Genomic DNA, 6,000 nt, shown 5'->3' on the forward strand with positions numbered 1-6,000 from the left:
GGAAGATGATCAGAATCAAAATCAGCATGAGTCACTAAAGGACCACAATACTGACTTTGATTTGTCAACACCAAATCAATTGTTGATGGATTTCTAACAGAAGAAAAGCAAGTTGGCCCATTCGGGTATAAAACCGAATAAAGACCAGAAGTGCAATCTCTGAACAGAATTTTACCATTGGAATTTACTTTTGAATTATTCCAAGATTGGTGTTTGGCATTAAAATCACCGATGATCAAAAATCGAGATCTATGCCGAGTAAGTTTATTCAAATCCCCTTTGAAATAATTTTTATTTTCCCCAGTGCATTGGAATGGCAAATATGCAGCTGCAATCATAATTTTCCCAAAAGAAGTTTCAAGTTCAATGCCCAAACTTTCAATAACTTTTAACTTAAAGTCACGTAACGTGCTATAAGTCATACTACGGTGGATAACTATTGCAACTCCACCGCCATTTCGATTCATTCGGTTATTAGTTATAACTTTATAATCTGGATCACTTTTCAAATAAGTGCCAGTTTTTAAAAATGTTTCGGTTATAACAGCAACATGCACGTTATGAACTCGTAAAAGTTGAAAAATTCATTTTCTTTCGCTTTTAAAGAGCGAGCATTAAAATTCATAATATTGATGGAATTACTTAGATCCATGATTAAACTTCAGGGTAAGAACAACATCATTCGCAAATTTTAATCCAATCTGGATTGCTTCCATCATGGATGTAGCATTACTCATTGTTTGAATCAAACCAAACAGTGAGTTTTGCAAAAAAGTCATTTTTTCAAACGTAACATCGCCGAGATCAGAAGATCCCAAAGCGTTGCCAGCAGAAAAATTTTCAAATGAGATTTGAGGTACCTGCCCAATTTCAGAAAAATTGGTAGAGGATTTAAAATTCGTGGATGAACCCGAAACGACGTTAGCATAAGAGATGCCATTGTTGTTACCTAACTTTTCCACGGTTGGGGTATTTCTAGAATTGTTCGAGTGAGACAGCACGAACGTTTGATTTAAAGATGCAGGTACAACCTGACTTTGAGAAAATTTCGGTTTGGATTTCGGCTGATGCTTAGCACGAGAATCCAAAACCTTTTTTCTGATGGGGCAATCCCAGAAATTTGATTTGTGATTTCCATCACAATTTGCACATTTAAATTGGGTGACTTCTTTCACGGGACAATTGTCCTTGTCGTGAGAAGAATCCCCGCAAAACATGCATTTTGGAACCATGGCGCAATGATCAGTACCGTGACCGAATGCCTGGCAACGCCGGCACTGGGTCAGATTCTGGCCATTACCGCCATGTTTCTTAAAATGCTCCCACTTTACCCGTACATGGAACAAAAACTGAACTTTGTCCAAAAGTTTCAAATTGTTGATTTCATTTCTGTTGAAATGAATCAGATAAAATTGTGAAGTCAAACCAAAGCGAGAAATATTCCCGTTTGATTTTTTCTTCATTGGTATTACTTGGGATGGGGCAAAGCCAAGCAACACCTTAAGTTCGTTTTTGATCTCATCCACCGACAAGTCGTTGGAGAGACCTTTCAAGACCGCCTTGAATGGCCGAGCATTCTTGGTCTCATACGTGTAGAAATTGTGTTTGTGGTTTTTCAAATAACCAACAAAAGTTTGGTGATCTTGTAAAGATTCCGTCAACAAGCGACATTCTCCTCTTCGACCAAGCTGGAACGAAACCTTCAAATTGCAAGTTTCCTTGCAATTCTTCAGTTGCGTTCGAAAGCTGGCCAAATCGGAGACGGAAGTCACTACAATTGGCGGAGCCTTTACTCGTTTCTCGACGGCAGAAGGCTCAGTACGAGGAGAAGGTTCCTTGTCATCAGTTTCGGATAAAACACCGAAACTGTTTGTCAATGGAATTGGAGGATTGACCTCACATTCAGAATCAGAATCAGACCTCAGAAGAGGCTGTTTTCTTTTTCTGTTTCCGTTAGCCGGTTTAGCGTTCAAACGCTTCACCGACGTAACGACCAAATCTTCAGAAGATTTGCGTTTACCTTTAATTTGACGCATTTTGCAAGCAAAGTTCTCTTAAAAAGATGGCTTCGTTTGTAAAATACAACAAAATTTCAGGCGGGGTTAGTCTTGAAAAGACTGTTTAGAATTTTGGAAAATAACTCAGGTAGTCTTTAAAAAGACTGTGAATTTTGTTTTGAAATAACTCTGAGCTTAGGTAGTAAAAAATACCGCAGCTCTAGTGTCCGTTCACCACGAAGGTTCGCAAGACACTGACCACTTTTCTGGTGTAATTTCACTTTTTCAGTCTTACTTACTTTTACTTTTACTGCTCGTACAACCTCCGGGTCATGAGCTGTCTCCAGATGCGCTGCCACTGGTCTCGGTCCTGGGCTGCTACTCTCCAATGCCGCTGTGGAACTCCCACACTTTCCAGATCTTCCTCCACTTGGTTCAACCACCGTGCACGTTGCGCCCCCCTCCGCCGTGTTCCAGCCGGCTCCGAATTAAACACCAACTTCACCGGATTGATAGTCTGGTTCGGTTGGCGCGCATCCAGCGCGTCCGGCATTCTTGCGACGTGTCCGGCCCACCGGATTCGGCCAGCCTTGGCGACCTTCCGAATACTTGGCTTGCCGTAGAGTTGCGCCAGCTCGTGGTTCATTCTTCTCCTCCATACAGTGTTCTCACGCACGCCGCCAAAGATCGTCCTAAGCACTCGTCGCTCAAAAACTTCAAGCTCTTGCAGGTCCTCCTCGAGCATCGTCCACGTCTCGTGCCCGTAGAGGACGACGGGTCTTATCAGCGTTTCGTACATGGTACACTTTGTACGCCGGGAAAGGTGACCAGTAGCGTGGTTCACGGATATATGAAAAAGACAAAAGTGTTCAATTTCGTTTGCATCAACCGGAATTTTGAAGTACTATGACCCAAAAAGCTAGCCTGAAAATTTTAGCTTATTTGGTTAAGGTTTAGTTGCTCCAGTTTTGATATGAAGTTAGAATGGAATTTTAATAAATTTAATTGATTTATTTTTCACTTTTTAACTCTTCTTCTAGAAAGTTTTCCTCAACCCGATAAAACTTTATCATGTAAGAGTTTTCTTATAGGTTTTGATTCGGGGAACAACTTTGTAGAACATCGCAAAGCGCTAGGAAATGATCCCGAAAAGATACAGATAAATTTTTTTAGCATATTTTGAAATTTTGCCGAAAAAAGTAAACTCTAAAAAACTTCCTGTATCTTTCCAGGATCAATTCTTAGCACTTTGCGATGTTCTACAAAGTTGTTCCCCGGATCAAAACCTATAAGAAACCTATGAATAGGGAAATTTGATAGGGTTTTGGGAAATTATCTATAAGAACATGTCGTCGCCATCGTGCTAACTTGTCGTACGTGCATTTTGGGCCAAATTGAGTTAAGAACGCCATTTTGTGCAGCTCACAATGCCTCACCTTTTGACCTTCACAGATCCCCAAAATTCGATTTCAATCCTGAGATATTCAACAAAAACCGAAAAAACTCCGTGCATTTTTGTCACTTTACATATGAAAGTAGTTTCAATCTTGTCGTGCTATCTTGTCACTCCATGAAAATTGATGTAAGTGTGACAAAAGGCCAAAGGGATTTCAGGCCAGGAAAGTCAGGATGCGTTTGTCGCACGTACAAGCTAGACTACCGTAAACATTTGTAATTATAACTCGGGACTCCAGCAACCAACTTCAACCAAACTTTGGGACAATGCACAGAATGGTCAGCCAAACAAAACGTGTTTGTTATTGTTTACATTGCGTGCTCTCGTTTTTGTATATTCAAGGTCAAACATTAAAACGCGTTTTTCTCGGAACGTCAAAATGGCGGGTGCGACAAGATAGCACGACGACGTCGATGTAAAAAGTTACAATTCTCCATATTAAATTGAATCAAGTTCCATACTAACTTCAGATCAAAACTGGAGCAACTAAACCTTAACCAAATGAGCTCAAATTTTCAGGCTAGCTTCTGGGGTCATAGAACTTTGAAATTCCGGTTGATGCAAACGAAATAGAACACTTTTGTCTTTTTCATATATTCACTGACCAGACCGTAAGGTCTTGTGGAGGCGGTAGTAGGCACGACTACCGGTGATGATGCGCCTCCGAATTTCTCTGCTGCAGTTGTTGTCCGACGTCACCAACGATCCGAGGTACACAAACTCCTCCACGACCTCAAACTCGTCGCCGTCGATCGTCACGCTCGGTCCTATGCGAGCCCTAAGGGACTCGGTTCCTCCTGCCAGCAGATACTTCGTCTTCGCAACATTCACCTTCAATCCAACCTTATCCGCTTCCCGCTTCAATTCAGTGTACCGCCTGGCCACATCCTCGAACGTTCTGCCGACAATGTCCATGTCGTCGGCATAGCAGATGAACTGGCTGGATCGGTTGATAATCGTGCCCCACATGTTGAAGCCCGCCCACATCATAACACCTTCAAGCCCAATGTTGAAACAGAGGCCGGAGATACCGTCGCCTTGTCGCAGTCCCTTGCGCGATTCGATCGGGTCGGACATCGCTCCCGAAATCTTCACGCTGCACCGCGCCCCGTCCATCGTCGATTTCACCAGTCTGATCAGCTTCCCGGGAAAGCCGTTCTCGTACATGATCTTCCATAGCTCTTCGCGATCGACCGAGTCGTACGCGGCTTTGAAATCGATGAACAGGTGGTGCGTCGGGATCTGGTACTCGCGACATTTTTGGAGGATTTGGCGTAGCAAAAAGATTTGGTCCGTCGTCGATTTCCCCTCCACGAAACCGGCTTGGTACGTCCCTACGAAATCCTTTGCTCGCTCCGACAGACGACAGAAGATGATCTGAGACAGCACTTTGTAGGCCGCGTTGAGAATGGTGATAGCTCGATAGTTCTCACATTCCAACTTGTCCCCCTTCTTGTAAATCGGGCATATTACTCCCTCTTTCCACTCCTCCGGTAGCTGTTCTGTGTCCCAGACCTTGACTATCAGCCGGTGTAGACAGGCCGCCAGCTTGTCCGGGCCCATCTTGATGAGTTCAGCACCGATACCATCCTTACCCGCTGCTTTGTTGTTCTTCAGCTTCTTGATGGCATCCTTAACTTCCCTCATCGTGGGTGCTGGCTCGTCCTCGCCGTCCACCATACCGCTGACGTCGTTTCTCCCGTCGCCCTGGTACTCCGCCTCTGGGCCGTTCAGGTGCTCGTCGAAGTGCTGCTTCCACCTTTCGATCACCTCACGCTCGTCCGTCAAGATTCCTCCGTCCTTATCCCGGCACATTTCGGCTCGCGGCATGAAGCCAGTCCGGGATTGACTGAGTTTCTTGTAGAACTTACGCGTTTCGTTGGAGCGATACAGCTGTTCCATGTCCTGGCGGCGCTTCTTATCCCGAAAGAGATGGGTTTGCTGTCTTCGCAACTGTTTGTACGACTCCTTGTTCCCACGGGTGTTGTGCAGCAGCCACTTGTCCCGCGCTGCTTTCTTCTCGTCCCAAATCGCCTGACATTCCTCGTCGAACCAGCCGTTCCGTCGAACTCGGTCCACGTACCCGATGGCGCTCGATGCCGCTGCGTTGATGGCTGCTTCCATATGGCTCCAGCAGGCCTCCAGAGGGGCTTCGTCGAGCTCACCCTCGTCAGGCAACGCAGCTTCGAGTTCCCGCGCGTACTGGGTAGCGACCTCATGGTCTTTGAGTCGCTCCAGGTTATACCGCTGCGGGCGACGGTACCGGATCTTGTTGACCTCGGACAGGCGTTGGCGCAGCTTTGCCACCACCAGGTAGTGGTCCGAGTCGATGTCCGCGCCACGGTAGGTTCTGACGTCGATTATGTCCGAGAAGTGCCGACCATCGATGAGAACATGGTCGATTTGCGTCTCCGTGTCGTTTGGTGATCTCCAGGGGTGTGCTTATGGGTAGATTTGAGTAGATGACATCTACTTAGCTGTTTGCTTAAATTTATTTATTTTTTAAGGAAAAATATTCAAGTTAAACGATATTTTTGACCATAAAAG

Source organism: Culex quinquefasciatus, chromosome 1, assembly GCF_015732765.1.
Source record: "Culex quinquefasciatus strain JHB chromosome 1, VPISU_Cqui_1.0_pri_paternal, whole genome shotgun sequence".
NCBI classification, from domain to species: Eukaryota; Metazoa; Arthropoda; class Insecta; order Diptera; family Culicidae; genus Culex; species Culex quinquefasciatus.